At 37.7% G+C, this 18,700-nt stretch overlaps 1 long non-coding RNA gene across 1 annotated transcript; it reads left to right on the top strand.

Annotated features, from left to right (window-relative positions):
- The first annotated feature begins 1,610 nt into the window (after positions 1-1,610).
- On the top strand, positions 1,611-17,989 carry LOC140595970 (uncharacterized). Its single transcript, XR_011997988.1, has 3 exons — positions 1,611-1,651; positions 16,940-17,018; positions 17,862-17,989. It is a non-coding gene; the product is annotated as an uncharacterized lncRNA (long non-coding RNA).
- The last annotated feature ends 711 nt before the right edge of the window (positions 17,990-18,700 follow it).

Raw genomic sequence — 18,700 nt, forward strand, 5'->3', positions numbered from 1 at the left:
TTTAGGAACCTACCAACATGCCGTGATTGTTCTTAGAATGCTAACCTAAGCATAAACATTATAAACTAGTATTTGCAAAGCACTTGACATTTGAAGTATTTACCTTTGAAGACAAACTGTATCAGTATTATTTATAGGCATATATATATAAAACCATTGTAGATAGGCATAGGCATATATACATATATATACACACTAGATATTAATATTATCTTTTTTTTTTTTTTAGAGAAAGAGAGTGCAGGAGTGGGAGTAGGGGTAGAGGGAGAGGGAGAGGAAGAGGGAGAGAGAATCTTAAGCAAACTCTATGATGTGATGAGTGTGGTGCCCAATGTAGCACTTGATCTCATGACCCTGAGATCAAATCTGAGCTGAAATAAAAAGTTGGACTCTTACCAACTTAGCCACTCAGATGTCCCTAATGTTGTCTTTTTAAAAAATAGTTTATTGAGCTATAATTGCCACACAGTACTATGTAAGTTTAAGGTGTTCAGCATAATGATTTTATTTAAGTATATTATGAAATGATCACATGTTCAGTTAACATCTATCATCTATATAGACACAAAAAATGTTTTTTCCCTTGTGATGAGAACTCTTCAGACGTATTCTGTTAACAATTTTCATATATGCCATACAGTAGTGCTAACTATAGTCATAATGTTGTGCATTACATCCTGAGGAGTTTGTTTATTTTCTAACAGGAAGTTTGTACCTTGTGACCACCTCATCCAAATTTCCTCCCTCTTTGCCCTGGTAACTACAAACCTGATCTCTTTTTCTATGAGTTTGTTTGTTTGTGTTTGGAGTCCACAAACAAGCGAGATCATACAGTGTTTGTCTTTCCTGTAATTTATTTTACTTAATGTAATGCCTTCAAAGCTCACCCATGATTTTTTTTTGACTGAATAATATTTTGTGAATATATATATATATATATATATATATATATATATATATATATATATATTACATCTTTTTTATCCATTCATCTGTTGATAGATACTTAGGTTGTTTCCGTGTCTTGGCTGTTGTCAGTAATGCTGCTAAGAACACAGAGGTGCAGATAGCATTTTGGATATATTCTTAGAAGTGAAATTACTGGATCATATGGTAGTTTTATTTTTAATTTTTAGTTTTCCACAGTGCCTGCATCAATTTATGTTCCCACCAACAACGTTTCCCTTTTCTCCTCATCCTCATCAGGATGATAGGTAGTCCAACACGTATGAAATGATATCTCATTGTGATTTTGATTTGCATCGCCTTGATAATCAACTATATTGAGCACCATCATTTCATGTACCTGTTGGCAATTATAAATCTTCTTTGGAAAATGTCTGTTGAGGTTCCTTGCCCATTTCAGTTGGATGATGATGATGATTTGCTATTGAATTGTAGAAGTTCTTTGCATATTTTGGATATTAAACCCTTATTAGATATATGTTTTGTGAATATTTTCTCCATTCTGTAGGTTATTTTTCATTTTGTAGATTGTGTATTTTTGCTGTGCAGAAGATTTCAGTTTGATAGTCTCACTTATTTATTTTTGATTTTGTTGCTTGTACTTTAGGTATCATATCCCCAAAATCATCGCCAACATTCATATCAAGGACAGCCTTTTATTTCCTACTCTTGCCCAATTTTTGAGGTGAGAACTTCCAGTCCTATGTTGAGTAACAGTGGTGAGAGTGGGCATTCTTGTCTTCTTCCTGATCTTAGAGGAAGGGTTTTTAGTCTTTCACCACTGATTATGATGTTAGCTGTGGGCTTCCCTTTATTGTGTTAAGGTACATTCCTTTTACATCTAATTTGTTAAGAGTTTTTGTCATGAATGGACGTTAAATTTTATCAAATGCTTTTCTGCACCTACTGAGATGATATGATTTTTTTCTTTCATTTTATTAATATAGTGTTCACCTTGATTGTTGTATATATTAAACTATTTCTGCATCCCAGGGATAAATCCCACATGATCATGGTGAATGATCCTCTAAATGTGCTGCTGGGTTTGGCTTGCAAGTATTTTATTGAGAATTTCTGCATCTATATTTATTAGGAATTGTGGTCTGTTATTTTCTATTCTGGTAGAGTGTCCTTTTCTGGCTTTGGTATTAGGGTAGTGCTGGCCTGGTAAAATGAGTTTGGAAATGTTCCCTCCTCTTCTATCTTTTTTTTTTTTTTTTGGAAAAATTTGAGGAGGATTGGGATTACCTTATTTATTTATTTATTTATTTATTTATTTATTTATTTATTTATAAAAAGATTTCATTTATTTATTCATGAAAGACACACAGAGACAGGCAGAGACATAGGCAGAGGGAGAAGCAGGCTCCCTGAAGGGGAGGATCCTAGGATCATAACCTGAGCCGAAGGCAGACACTCAACTATTGAGCCACCCAGGTGCACCAGAATTACCCCTTTTAATGTTTGGTAGTATTCACGAGTGAATCCTGGACTTTTCTTTGTTGGGAAGTTTTTGATTACTAATTTTAAATACAAAATTTTTCTTTTATGAATGCTGCTTGCCTCTGAGTTTTGGTAGTTATCCTTTATGAAGTTACCCAGTTCCCTTTATTCTTAAGAAATATTTTTATTTTAAATTGTGAATTGGTTTTGAATTTCACGTTATTTTTATGCAGCTGTAGGGATGATTATATTTTTCTCCTTTATTCTGTTAATGAGATTATTAACAGCATGGGACAAAGAGTAAAACTTTCATCAGATGGTCTTTATGAATGACTTTGTTTGTTTTCTTGCCACCTTCTTTGTTCCTCCCATCAATTCTGTAAGCCATCAGACAGGCCCTGAGCAAATTCCTCTTATACTTAGACATTTTTTTCCCCTGTTTTTGTTAGTACGCATTTTGAAAGCTGGATAACTGGTTGAGATTATTCTTCCAAACTCAGAATGCAGGGCTAGATGCTCCTGAGTGATTCCAGTGGGAGGAGAAAATTGCAGCTTCTTTCTTTGGAAATTAAGAAAGAGTTGCTAGATTTTTGAAACTTGACTATCCCAGATCACACTAAGTGGAAGTCTAGAGAGATTGGGACCCTGTATAATTGAGTGCCTTCCTTCAATTGTTCAAAGCATGTGGTTTTGAGGGCACTTAGAATTGCCTGGAAATTCCTTATCTGAAAAATGAGGCATGGTGAAGGGAAATCTACTGACTGGTTCATGGAGGAGGTTCACCATGTTTTAATCCTTAAGCTAGGCTAGTCCAGTCATTGAGTCCTGGTCCTGGGGTGGCTTTTCATCCATTCCACTCCAGGTAACCCCTTCCACGTCCACCCCCAACTTCTCAAGCAGCAGAGGGACACCATGGCTCCTCTGGTTTCTAGGTCACAAGGACAATCCTCAGGAACCAAGCCATGAGAACCATGTAGAAATGTGGCTAGGCCTAATTGATGTATAATTTTGAAATATTTATACTTTTGATATAGGAGCCTCCATTTGTACTCTTAACCAAGACCCTGAAACGTTAAGGCCAGGAATACAGTTCAGGTAGAGACACATGCTCAGTTATAGGGTAGATGTCCAGACACCTTCTGCAGAGTGAAAGCTTGACATGCATGAGCCATGAAGTCACAGATCATATCTGGAACATTCATATGGAGTCAGATGCTCACTCTGGGGCCTCATTGTGCTACTACTTCAGATATTGATGTTTGCTTAGTCAACCAAGGCATGTCTGCTTCTGTTCTCATCTTGTCTGTTTGAAATTGCTAAATGAATGAATGAATGTTAATGTACACATGGATTTCAGGAACCACCTGGTGACCTGAGAAACTTTGGGCTGTATTTTCAGCAATTTTCTCCAGCATCATGTGATAGAAGAATATACACAATGGGTTGGTATTTTATGTGAATAACCTCTCACAAAATTTAAATCAAAGCTTCAGCCAACAGGATGACCATGTCCCATTTCATAGCTTTGTCCACCCAGAGATGAAAAAAGTACTTTTGGTTTGTTTGTTTTTAAGAAGTTGATGTGAAAATAATATCTGTGTATCGGATATACAATACAAGATTAAGGAGGTGAGAAAGGGCCAAGATACCTTAGCTAACTTATCCCATGACTCAAATTTAAATGCCTCAGGGACCAGGAGTTAACTGTGAGGCAGATCCAGGGCAGGACAACAGAGATGGGGATCACAGTGGTCTAGACAGTATAGACTTCATCTAAATACATTAAAATTCTAGGATGCCTGGGTGGCTCAGTGGTTGAGCATCTGCCTTTGGCTCAGGTTGTGATCCCAGGGTCCTGGGACTGAGTCCTGCTTCAGACTCCCTACAGGAAGCTTGCTTCTCCCTATGCCTATGTCTTTGCCTCTCTCTCTGTGTCTCTCATGAATACATAAATAAAATCTTAAAAAATAAATACATTAAAATTCAGTGTTTGCATTCTTTAGTAAATTTTTATAGAATTTTGAAAGGTGTACAGTTCAGTGGATTTCAAGGGAAATGCCTCAGTGTAACTGATATACAGATCAAGAAACAGAATATCACTAGCATTTCGGAAGTCTTCCTCAGCTCCTTCAAGTCATATCCTCTCTGTCTTGTTGCTCCCACCTCTAAAACATAACTACCATTCTGTACTCTTACACCATAGATTGATTTTTTTCTGGTTTTGAAATAAAAATAGATTAAATAGATGACAGGTTTTGTGTCTACCTTCTTTCACTCAGTTTGTATTGGGGGGGGTTCTTCTATGTTGTGTTTAGTTATAATTTGTTCATTTTTATTTCTGACTATATTCCATGCTATGAATATATTGAAACGTAGTTATTCAGTTCATGTCTGGACTTTTGGGTTGTTTTCAGTTAATGCCTACTTCAAATAGTGCTAGCATTTTTATGAATAGTCCAGTCCACTTATTTTAGTGCACATATGTATTTATTTAAGTTAACTGTGTACATAGATGTGGGTTTGGTGGGCTATAGTACTGGCATATTTTCTACTTTATGAAATCCTGCCAATTTTCCATAATGGTCCTTTTATTTATACTCCTCCCAGCAATGTTCAGGAGCTCTAGCTGCTCCATATAAGACTCACCAATTGATGGTATTTTTCATCTTTTATATTCTGACCATTCTGGTGGGTGGAAAAGCTATTTTATGTTGTTTTAATTTGCATTTCCCTGATAATGAAGTTGAGCTTTTTGGATATATAGTTATTGGCCATTTGGATACCCTCTGTGGAAAAGAGTCTGTTTTAAGAACAGCCCCCCTCCCTTTTTTTGGCTTATAAAAAGATTTCTCTTTTTCCTATTAAATTATAACAGTTCATTTAAAAAATATATTCTGAGGGCATTTGAGTGGCTTAGTTGGTTAAGTAGCCAACTCTTGCTTTTGCTCAGGTCATGATCTTAGGGACTTGAGATCAAGCCCCACAAGTCTGCCTGTACCTTTTCCTCCTCCTCTACCTGTTTCTTGATCACTCTCTCTCAAATAAATAAAATCTTTTACAAAGTAAAAATAAAAATATATTCTGGATTTGACATCTTTTGTTGCAGATATGTATTGCCCATATTGTTCCCAACCCTGTGGCTTGCTCTTTTATTGTCTTAACAGTGTCTTTCCAGATGAATGGAAGTTACCGATTTTAATGCAAACTAATTTATTAATTTTTCTTTTATAATCAGTGGCTTTTTTTCAGTGTGTATCTTGGGTGAGAAATCTTTGCCTAGGTCATCTAAAGCTCTCTGTTTTATTTTTCACATTTAGATCTACAATTCATCTGGAATTGATCTTTGCATATGGTGGGAAGTAGTGGGAAAGAATCAGTAGTGGGTCTGTAACTCACTCTCTCCACTCTCATAGTGTTACTGGACTCGGGTCCTTGGACCCAGCAATGGCAAAGATGGTGCTGGACCCCAAATTTAAAGGCATAGGCAAGGCTTTGTTGGGGTAATAACAGCTGCAGCCGAATGGTGACACAGTCACACAAAGTTATCAGACTGGCTCATGGAACAATAGCCAGGGCAAGTTTTAAAGGGACCAGGACAGAGAGATGATTTAGCATGAAGGGTCAGGGAGTCCTAGAAAAATAAGTCTGCAGGTGCAGTTGACAGAACGTGCTTCAGTCTCATTTGCATATTAAGTCTCCACCTCTGGGTGTGTGTTTTAGCATTAAAATGAGGAATAAGGTCCATAAAAGGTTAAATTCTGTGCCATCCTGTCTCCCATCAGTTTGAACTGGTCTGGATTACCTCCTTGGTCCATACTCTGCTCTGCAAGAACAGCTGTAGCAAACATCAAGAATACCCTGGGTGCATAGAAGCTTGTTCCCAAGGTCCCTGACTGTCTCAACAGCCTTTTTTTTTTTTTTTTTTTTTTTTTACCTGAAACAAATCTCTGTTAACACATTGGTGGGATTTCCTAGATGGATAATTCCAGAGAGACTGTTGAGGGATGCTATATGATAAATTCTTATCTAAAAATGCTTTAGCAGAACTACTTGATTTGATTGGATTATTATAGGTAAACTTGTAATTTATGACTGCATAGGGTGCAGCTGTACTGGACAATGCAGGAGAGTCATGAGCGCCCTCTGGATGTGAAATCAATGAGGTATAAGAATCTGGAGACTCCGAAATTGAACACCTTCCCTGAGCTGGTTTGCTGCTGCACAGAGAGTGCTTGTCTGTTATTCTCAAACCAAACATCTCCCAGCACAGAAAAGGGGATCTTTAGGATATTGCTTCTGATTGTTAATAGAAGGACTGGCCATTTGAAACCAAAGCCTGCAGTATACCCTTTCTCTGCTAAGTATATGAAAAGGAGTCAGAGAGTTGCAAAACATTTTACTTTTTAGAAATAGGAAATAGGTATATTTAATTGCTCTTGTTCCTTCTGAACACCTTTGCAAACCACTGCTGGAGACTGATCCCAAGAAAATAATCCCCCCCCCTTTTCTAAAGATTTTATTTATTTATTCATGAGAGACAGAGAGAGAAGCAGAGACACAGGCAGAGGGAGAAGCAGACTCCTCACAGGGAACCCGATGCGGGACTCAATCCTGAAATCCCGGGATCACGACCTGAGCCAAAGACAGACGCTCAACTGCTGAGCCACCCAAGTGTCCCCCAACAAAACAATTCCGAAGTGTGATGGAGGAGCAGCTCCCCAGTAGGATGTGGAAACATACCTGGGTCAGAGGCCACAATGAAAGTATAACATTCATGGATCTTTGGTGTTGAAAGAGATCTTGATGTTCATCTACTGCAAACTCATCATTTCACTATTGAGAAACTGTGCTCCAAGAATATTAAGTAATGTGCCTCAGGTCACACAGGCAAGCTGAGACAGGACCCTGATTCCATGACTCTAAGTAAGGCTGGTGATCATTCTACATTGCTGGTTCTTAAATTGTGGTGCCTTGACTAGCAGCATCAGCATTACATGGAAACTGGTTAGAAATCCAAAACCTCAGGTTTGACCCCAGACTTGCTGAGACAGAATCTTTTGGAGTCATGTGTAAGAATCTGTGTTAAAACAACCTTCTCCTCCAAGACATTCTAATGCATGATTAAGTTTGAGAACCACTGGTATTACGTTGGCTCATATATTCTTGCACAGCAAGGCAGGCATGTAAGGAAAACCTGATTATAAGGAAATATAAAGAAGAAAAAAAGAAGAGAAGAACAGGGATCTTTTGGTAATAATCGAGACAGATATATATACACATATACATACTTTTTCCCTGGGACAAATATGTATTCACTTTTTCATTTTGAGGTATCACTATTTAAAAAGCCACTCTTCTCTTGTGATTTATTACAAAGATAAAAGTATATTTTCAGTTTCAGCATTATTACCTAGGTGCAATAATGGACTATGAGCTCTTCCAAGTGTGTATATACACACACATATATGTATATACTAGTATATACACACACACAATACACATACACACACACATACACACTAGAGAGGGCAGGAAGTGTGTTTATATGTGTGTTTTTGTGTGTATGATATATTATTGCCCAGTCTATCGTGTTATTTTTCTCTGAATATATTACAACATAAAAAAGTAATATGGAAGTGCCAAGAAATTTATGTTTCATGATAAAGCCAACATCTCTGGAATGCTTAAATCATGCTACATAGAGCTGTCAATTTCTTCCCTCCATAGTGTCTGAGGGTGGTATATGAAATATATTGTTTAGTAAAAATAGTGATTTTTCATGGGTCTGGACAGATCTTTCTTACTTGTCATCAAACCCTACAGAAAGGCTTGGTGATGCTTTAGCTCCTGGATCTGATATTTAGGGCAGAGTTTTATAGTAAAAGTATTGAATAGACTTCTAACAGTCTCAAAAAAATGAAATAGTTGCATTATTTCTGGAAAAATTTGAGATGAATTGGCTTAGGGCATGATGAACCATGAAAAAATATAAACATATCTGATTACCTTAGGTTCTGACTAGACTGGCAGAGACTAGTTTCTATATGAATGTCTTTACAATTCTGTTGGTATGTGCTATCATTTTTCTTACGTTGAAGTCTTAATCTCAAAGGGTGGTTGAGGATGTGGATCACTGAATTATGGGAAGAGTTATACATGAAAAAGCCTCTTTTATGTTTTGAGCATTTCAATAGTCCTTATTTTTATTCTTGTTCATTATCAAGATCATCGACAACTTCATAGCTGACATTTATTGAACATTAGGGATGTGTGAGGCATTGAAATCAGAGTTCTCATGGACCAACTCATGTAATCCTTACCAGAACCTTAAAGATAAATGCTACCATTGTCCATTTTACAGATGAAGGAACTATGATGAGAGATTGAGTAGTCTGCCCAGAGTGACACAGCTAGTAAGAGATGGAGTCAGGAGAGAAGTCCAGATGTTTGATATCAGGGGTCTGCCCTCTTACCCTCTATATGATGTTGCTTTTCCATTCCATTTAATCCTGACATCAGCATTAAACTACAGGGGTTTTTATTCTCTCCATAAAGATGAGGATAACTTGGCTCAGAGAAAGGAAGAAACTTGCTAAGATCACAGGGCCAACCAGTGGCCAGATTGGTCTGTGTGTGTGCTATGTGCACTTCCCACATTGACTTCCATAGGGCCTCCCACACATTTCCAGGTGTCTTGTATTTTTTGCATTTGCTTTTTGTGCCAGTGTGCGATATTTTTCATATTTGTCCAAGAACCAGACAGGCTTCTGATATTTTTGTCAAGTGAAGAAATAGAGAAGGTGGCTGAATTTCATGGGTTTTCTCATTCTCATTCTCATTCTTACACCATGGTACCTCAGCTCTTACACTATTTCCTGTTGCTATTCATATTTATTAACATACTGGATCAGATGATCAGGATCTCTGTCAACTATATAATGGTAGAGGAGAGTTGTCATAACCAATCAGGGTGTATTTCTGTCTCTACCAGGTAAAGGCAAACTGCTTCTAATTTATTCTGATTTATTGGAATTGAATAAAGAGAGGATATACCAAGTCAATATCTGCATAACAGATGCCAGGAGTTTTCTTAATAAATATATCTGTAATCACAAACATATAAATTATTATTTATAATTCACAGTCATTTTAAAAGTGCTAGTAAGTTTCATCATTCTTGCATCTTTAATGCCTTTTATTGTAACACTAAACTCTGCTATTTCTTCAGAAATTCAGTGTTACTTTTGGCTTATTATTTTGTTTAGAGGTGGAGCAGATGCTTCCAGAAGCTTTCACTTGGTCCTTCCTACCACACTAGTCCTTACTCCATAGGTCAAGTGTTCAGTGTGGTAACTATGCCAGTTCTAAGCATATTTATTCCAATTACATGTTCAGAAATGAGGGAAATGAACACAGAGTGGGTCTGTGAGCCTGCAGAACACTCTGTGAGACAAATTTAGGGCAAAACTCCATTTCTGTAAGCCCTTCTAGAAACTTTTGATCACCATGCGGTTTGTGTCCCCTAGAACTAACATTTCTGAGGTAATACCTAATACCCTGAAGATCTGGGCATGTCTCCTCCCATAGTCTCCCTTTTAAATGGCTGCAGGTTTCTCTGAAAAAGAACTGAAGAAGATTTACAGTATGTTTGGGTCTATCCCTAGCGGCTCCCTGACTATCTCTTCACTCAAGGGGCTGACAATATGTGAACTGACTGGTCTAGAATCTGGGTGTTGATTCATACCAGCACCTCAGTTTTTTGTTTTGTTTTGTTTTGGTCATCAGACATAGTGATTTCCAGATTATATTAATCAAAGAATACCTTAGAAAGTCATCCATCTATTTAATTAATAAAGAACCAATAATAAATCCAAACACTTTTCCAAGTGTCAGTATACCCTGACTGCCATATCTTTATTGTGGTATGTTATGCTAATGGGACCAACTTTGTCTCTGATAGTTTAAAGATTTTTTAAAAATTTATTTATTCATGAGAGACACACAGAGAGAGAGGCAGAGACACAGGCAGAGGGAGAAACAGGTTCTATGCAGGGAGCCTGATGTGGGACTCGATCCTGGAACTCCAGGATCAAGCCCTGAGCCAAAGGCAGGCACTAAACCGCTGAGCCACCCAGGATCCCCCTGTCTCTGATAGCTTAGCTTTAAAACTGGGTCTCTGCCACCCTGTGCTGTCATTATTCTCATTGAAATTAGAACACCCCAGTCGATAGCAAAATCTCTCATCATTATCTCAAGGCTGCATAGGACAGCCATACAGAGAAGTTCAGGTATGCTGATGCCTTTTATCAATGTGTTTCTTTTTGCTTCGTTATGGGGTAAGGTTAGGAAGTAGCTACAAATCTTGCACATTAGAGGCCCACTTCCATATTTCTATTTTAGCTTCCAGTTTCCTGGAATTATAATATGCTAGAGAAGTTCCCATGTCTCAACTCATTGCTTTCAGGTCACTATTAGAAACAGGCTTCAACTAGTCAAACAGAACCACTCCCCCTGCAAGGTGTGCTAACATGATAAATCCCAAAGAGTTTACTCCTTGATCTAACACTATTAGAATGCTTTTTATATGTATATAAGAATATATGAGATTTATATGATATTAATATAAGGTAATATAATACACATCATATTTATAATATACAATATAGGCCTCGCTTGCTCCCTTATATATATATTTATATATATAAATATAATACATTTATATTATAAGAATATATATTGATATATGTGCATATTATTATATATAATATCTATTGGTATAAATTAGTAAGACCTTCCACTTCCAGAAGGAGTGATTAGGCCCTGAGAAATTAGCACTAGAATAAAATTGCTGACAATCCTAGAGCAAAGAGACACAGAGAATTGCTGTAAGAGCTGAAGCCATGGGAGAAGGGCCCCCTTATGGCAGCTATAGTTATAAAACTATATAGCTACTTCTAGAGTACAGGACAGATAGGAAGTAAATACCCTGATCTCTCTCCTCTGTCTTTTGACCTTTGGGTGATGTCATTCACTGGCTGAAACCACTAGGAAACAAGTCAGCAAGGGAACCCTGATGATGTCCTCTGTGGATTGCTCCCAGGGCACAGAGCAGGATAGAAGAGGTTGGAGAATGTTTCAGAAACGGGGTATTCAAATGGAGAATGACAAGCAATTCTTACAAAAAGCCCCAAAGTCAATATAAAAGGTCCTGGGGCACCTGGATGGCCCAGTGGGTTAAGGGTCTAACTCTCAATTTCTGCTCAGGTCGTGATCTCAGGGTCATGAGATCAAGTGCCTCATGTGGTTCCTTGCTGGGTGTGGAGCTTGCTTGGGATTCTCTCTCTCCTTCTCGCTTTGCACCTCCCTCCCCTGCTTGTGCACTTTCTCTCTCTCTAAAAAGTATAAATAATTTAAAAAAAAAACAGATATCCTGTGTTTAAATTTTAGAGCCTCATAAATTATAATTCTCATTGGTAAAACATGAAATATGTTTGGAATTTGTTAAAGACTTGTAAAGTTACACTCCAACCAAGGAAGGCCCTCATTGCTTCATGTCCATTACTAAGGTAGGATAAGTTATGCTGCAGCTATAAACTTTCTGATCTATCCTCTGATATATTGGAAAGATGTTAATCTGGCATTTTTAGCCATTTCCCATTTCTGACATGCTTACTGGGATGAGAGAAAAAAGAGATGCATCGGGGAAGTAATTTCTTCCTGGACAATTTTCATTATTTCTTCTACTTCTTTAAATCTACACCTGCTGAAAAGCACATTCCTGGAAGTGGCAGTTTTTTCATCCTTCATCAAATTGTGATTAAGAGTTATCTGCTTGTTAATGGTAATTGAAAACTTAAATTTATTTAGATACTGTAATTTTCATAAGCCCTGCAGCCTAAGGAACTTCTAAGCTTAATAAAAAGCATGGCTGGCATCCTTTGTTATCTGCTCTGTAACCCCAGGCAGCCCTCTGCTGATACTTTATCCAAACAAGGCCTTGACCTCTTAGCCCTTTGGAGCTTAGGCCACCTCAAACATGAAAAATGTATTATAGTAAGATATGTGCTTAATTACAGAATTAAACAATACTGTGATTGAATATTTCTTTTTTTAAAAATTTTTATTTATTTTATGATAGTCACACACAGAAAGAGAGAGAGAGAGAGAGAGAGAGAGAGAGAGGCAGAGACATAGGCAGAGGGAGAAGCAGGCTCCATGCACCGAGAGTCCCACATGGGATTCGATCTGGGGTTTCCAGGATCGCGCCCTGGGCCAAAGGCAGGCGCCAAACCGCTGCGCCACCCAGGGATCCCCTGATTCAGTATTTCTTAAACATTAGTAGAAGATGCTAACACTCAATAAACACAGGTATAAATTGAGATAGAAATTTATGTAGATTGTAATTATGAATATTTTTCTTATATAAACTTTACTTATTACTTCAGGAAATTGGGGGAAAATATAGTAACATGTATGAGAACTAAAAAAAGCCTCTCCTAATTCCACTACTAACATTTTTAGGCATAGAATTTTAGTGTCTTGTTTTGCTATATTCGTTTCTGTCTGTATTCATAGTCTCATTAAATCTGTAAATCTACTGATACATGTATTTGATAAGAAATTGATATCATACAAATTGGAAACCCCTTTTCATGTGACATATTATCCATATATGTTTTAACTAATCTAAAATGTGATTTTTAATTATTTCATAGTGTTTCATTACTTTGTTATAATTTACTAACCAATTCTCTATTTTTAAAGATTGTAAACAACATTGCAACAAATCCCTGAATTTTGGAATACAATTCTTTATTTAGAATAATTAATTATGAGTGATTATTGAGTTAAAAGAATAGGCTGGATTATTAATTTTTAAAATTTGTATATTTCAGTATAGAAGAAATATTGTTAGTTTTATCTGCATTCATCACAGATACTTTTGTATGCACTGGGCATGCATCGTGTCAGAAGGTTTGAAAATCTGAAGGATTAGTCTGGACAGAACATTTTCTTTTTCTGAAAGAAATGGTTGACTTCCAGTCCTGTCTCTCTGCTTCATTGAACGGGAGAGCCTGTTATGTTTGACTGCATCTATTTTGAAGTTTCAAATGGTCACGGCCTATAAGGTAGAGTGGCAAAAGGCCATCAATCAACATAAAGAAGTGCTCAGCCCACGGGTCTGGTCTTGGGTTGGTAAGATCCTCAGAATGTAAATCTGTCTTTTGTGTTGAGATGGCTAGTCCAGAAATAGGTCATCATGCACAATGGGGTCTCCTACATCAAGTGCGTTTTTTTGAAACCTGAAATATATGTATGCAAATATCATTCTTGAAAGCAGTGATGTTCAATGGCCATAAAATAATCTCTGCGTACCTGCTGGTAGGAAGAAATGAAGCAGAACTCAGTTATTAATTCTGTTGTTCTTTTTTAAATTATTGCCTTTGAACATCTGAAGGCTGACCTGAGGAATCAGCTTTAAAATCAGTGTCAAAAAGGAGTCTCCAGCTGGACTTTAGGTTAGGCAATATTAGAGGACTCCTAAACAGCTTTTGTATTGAATGAATGTAAAGGAAAACATGGCCTTTACTGCATGCTATGCCATCCATTCCTTCCAGGGGAAAATGTCTTTAGTAAGAGGTATGAGACAGGGCATGTGTGATCCTGCAAGTGCATTACTGAACTTTCCTAGATGCTTCCCCCAAGCTATCTGACAGAAGGGCTTTTATCCTGACTGACATTTCTTTGCTAAAAGGAGCAGCTCTGAGACATTTCTCTCTTCCCCCTTCCTTTCCTCTGTTCCCCCTCCCTATTATTCTTTCTCTACTTCTTCCTTCTTTTCCTTATTCTACCGAAAAACTGGAAAATATGGAAAGTCAAAAAGATGGATATTATCAAAAGTGTCTAGAATCACATTTCACAGAAAGAATGCTTTATGTTTGGAGTGAAAATGAGTATGAGTATATGCGTGCATGCAGAGTCATGCATGCACATGCACAACTACATACATACATATGCACGCAATACATAATTAACCAAAATGGCCAGCATTAACTTTTGGTGTCTTAAGAACAATTAAGCAGGATATTATTAAGTAATAATTCTCTTTTAAGATATAGCCAATGAAAAGTGCTAGTGTCACTTACAAAAACAGTTGATGCCTTTCCTACATGTTTGTTTCATTGTAAATATGAGCCAGAGAGAAACTAGCTGTGCCAGGCTCACAGAATAAAATTACGTCGAGAGCTGTTACTGTTTTCTCACGGTAGATGGCACTGTTTTGAATGAATAGGATTTGGTTGAGTTAGTTTGGAAAGGTGACAGAGTAGTTCTTTGAAGATTCTGTTGTCATGAATTCCAAAGCTTTGTTACCAAAAATGAAATAGTATAAGGAAATAAAGAATAAGAAATGTTTACCAGGTCTTAGACCAGTGCTATCGTATGGAAATAGAATGTGAGCCACAGGTACTTCTAACATTTCGAATTAAAAAAGTAAAATAAAAAGTGCAATTAACTTTAATAAAATATTTTATTTAACTCAGTATATCAACATATTAAAATTTCAGAGTGTAACGATTATAACAGTTATTAATGGTGTTTTGCACTCAGATGAGTAATACTTCAATTCCTTAATAATCTGTAACTAACGGCTGTGTTTTCCCTTTCTGGTTTTCCAGAAACAAGGGTGATTTTCTAGAACAATTGACCTATACAGAAGTTTCCTCACTTTGTTTAGGGTAAATTTTAGTGTTGAATTTTATCCTTACCGAAGTAGAGTCTTCATTCATGCAAAAGATTGTGTGTGTGTGTGTGTGCGCGCACGCGCATGTGTTTTTGTTAAATACCAGTTTTTCCTCCAAGAAGAGGACAATGCCAGCATCCAGGATAACTATTAGAAAGTCCTCTGTCATCCACGAAATAAATATCCATTGAGTTCCTTCTATGTACCAGGCACTGCTCTAACAGATGAGAACCATCCTCATAGTCTGAGACTAGTGTTAAGTAAAGCATTTGAATAGACACAGTGTGACTTATACCTTTTCTCATTATTGCTTCCTTTCAGTTCCTCTAATTGACATTGGTTCTAACCTTCCTCCAGGAAGTTTTCTGGGTGCCAAGAATGCACACATGAATAAGACGGCTGCCCAGAAGATGACAGTCTAATGCAGGTGTACAAGAAAGCAGACAATTACATAGATGGCACACGTTATGCTTAAAACATACTCAGTATATTATGAGAATTTGGAAGAGGAGCCAAAATCCAGACTGAGAGCACTAACGCTGGAAGAGGGGAAGGGATGAAATTTCTAGAATGGTTTGATGTCTGAGCTGAGTCATAAAAGTATGGATTATGGACAAGGCTATAAAAGGTGGAGGATGGCATCTTCAGTGGGCTGGGGTGCATCCAGCAGGGGAGCCACATCAGCATTTGCTTGGAAGTATGGGGCAGTGTGATGTAGTTGGGGAGCTACAAGCAGGTGAGGCTTCCTGGTGTGTAAGGCTGAGAGGTACCAAGTAGAAGGGAGGAGCCATGCTCAGAACATTCAAGTGTCCAATTCAACCTCTTTCCTGTTAAGACAAGGAAACTGAAGCCCAGAGAGGGATAAGCAGATACCAATCACCTCTCTTATTTTGGTCCTTGAGTGACTGCTAAATATTCCAGTTGTAGGTATAAGGCTACTGAAAGGAATATAGTCATTCATTCAGCATTTATTTTAATAAGAATATAATCCCAATGGCTCTGATATAGGAGTTTAGAGTCATGGAGGTGATACGGGACACGTCTTAGGCAAATACAAAGCAAGAAGAAGCTGGAGCAGAATTCCTAATTCCAGGGGGGCATAAAGCTAGTGACTCTGATCAGAGCTGATGGAAGGCAGTGAACATTCCTGGCCCGGTCATTCAGACAGGCCCAGAGATGTGGCCCTATGCCACATATTGATAGGAAACTGGTATTCAGGTATTTACACAGTGTGTACTGGCTGAAGAGTGGAAAAAACTGTTTTCGCTGAGGCCCTAAGCCATTTGCTGTGGTGGCCCTGTCCACAGAAGAATATAGAAAGTGACCGTCAGTTCAGGGGGAACCTACTGTGAAGACTCAGTGTGTGTGTGTGTGTGGCGGGGGGTGGGGGGGTTTAGCCCATGCATAGGACCAAGCTGCCCACTTGTGCCTTCACTTTTGTACATTGTCTGGTCTCAGTCCCAGTGTAAGCAGAGTGGGAGGAGAGCATAGTATGTATTGGCTTTGGATGTCTAGGAAGGAATTTTTCAAAAATGTTGTAATATTTATATTTATACTTCACTTTTCATGTTTTCCTTCCAGAGCCCACTCTTTAAAGATCTAAAAATGATTGTACTATTTCTAACAAAATGATTATTTCTATTTTAGGGTAGAAAGTCAGAATTTTCTGTACATTTCAATCTTTCTATCTGATTTTTAGCAAAGCTAGTGCCCTCTTGAGAGAGAAAATGACCTTCTTGGTATCTCTGAAATTCACCATTTCTCCCTTCTTATTCTCTTTAATTCCAGAGCAGGAGGAACAAGATTAAGACAGACATGTCCCTGCTGCTTTTTCAAATAAAAAAATCATTTTCGAAAACCCTAAAAGGTAAAAACCAGGTATGATTTTTCTTGCAGGTGTGGGTTGCATGTTTAATCTACCAGGTGTTGAATTATTGATGCCGTACTTTTCTTTTAATTTGATAATACTTCCTGTAAACTTGACTTCACTGTAGGCTTTCCCCCTGATTTAACATTTTATTTAGCCTGTGTCAACCATTAATAATTTAACTTCCAAAGTCACATGTTATCAATCTCTTTTGGAGATTTTCAAGGCAATGCTGACTGAAATAAAATTTTCTCTGTATTCCTGAGTGTTTTTTATGGAAAGATGCAGCTGCACTATTTGTCTAAAGCATAAGCACATAATCATAAATCAATATGGTTGCCCGGTGTGCACATATGTTTTAAGGTAGAGATGTAGTAAAAGTTGCTTTTTACCTATTGGGTTTATTAAGTGTATTATGATAGAGGTGGCTAGGATTAGTGATAAGGCTGCTTAGGAGACTCCCACAGTTGTTAGGTGCCAAGATATGCAGTCTCTGAAATCTAAAAGAAATTGGTTTAAGAGAATTATGTCCATGATTGTCTCAAGAGGTGGGTATCGCTAACAGAATTCACTGAACATTTGAGTCTCTTCCAACAGCTAGTGTGGACGATAGGTAATGAGGGTGGGGACTTGGGGAGTGGTGGGGTTTTTTGGATTTTGTTTTCACTGAAGTAGTCCACAAGTAAAATATTTCCCTTTTCTTTTGGAAAGGGAATTAAAGTTGCCAAATTTGAAGTAGTTTAACCTGAGAGTTCTGCAAGTAAACATCTTAAATTATTAAAATTTCCTGTGTTGAATTTATAGATGTCAAGCTGCCACCAATAATTCCTTTCTTCTCTTTAGCATTTGGTCATTTAGTCTTAGCCTTTAAGAAGTTCTGAAAAGGGCAGCCCCCGTGGCTCAGCGGTTTAGCTCTGCCTTCAGCCCAGGGCGTGATCCTGGAGACCCCAGATCGAGCATGGAGCCTGCTTCTCCTTCTGCCTGTGTCTCTGCCTCTCTCTCTGTGTGTGTCTCTCATGAATAAATAAATAAAATCTTTAAAAAATATGTTAAAAAAAGAAGTTCTGAAAGTAATAAGAGAATCACAAGCATCTGTGATTGTACTGTAAGTGCAGTTTGTGCCACTGGAAGATTCTAATGCCAGAAAGGGAAGCTTACAGAGTCAGAGGCCTGTTTTCTGTGGGAAAGTGTTCTGGGCACACTCATGAATGAATTCTACCCAGTTACAACTGACTACACCGCAATAATTCATCTTTCTGCCCCACGGAGTATCACCAGGTACAAGGCTCAGAGTGGGGAGGAAAATGTCTTCCTATTCATTGTTTCTGTTAGTTGATTGTTTCTGTTAGTTGTTAATAATGTCCTTATGTTTAGGCTTAGGCTTCAGCCAGTAAAAGCCCTCTGTGTTGTGCAATCTTTAGCATTTTGCTGAGGTCCTTACAGAAATGAGGAGACATTGTTAGGGTATGTGTTAGGAACATTTTCAGGGTAAACACACATGACTCTGTTCACTATCATGTTCCTGGACCATGTACAATGGTGGACCCAGAGTGACCCCTGAATACATGATATCATTTGTTTAATGAATACATGAGTTCAAGACACTTAAAATTCCAGGCTGTGACTTGAATTGAATTGGTGGCATCTCATGCTAATCCCCTCTTGCACTACAAGTATTTTCT

Source organism: Vulpes vulpes, chromosome 16 (genome assembly GCF_048418805.1).
Source record: "Vulpes vulpes isolate BD-2025 chromosome 16, VulVul3, whole genome shotgun sequence".
Classification (NCBI taxonomy): Eukaryota; Metazoa; Chordata; class Mammalia; order Carnivora; family Canidae; genus Vulpes; species Vulpes vulpes.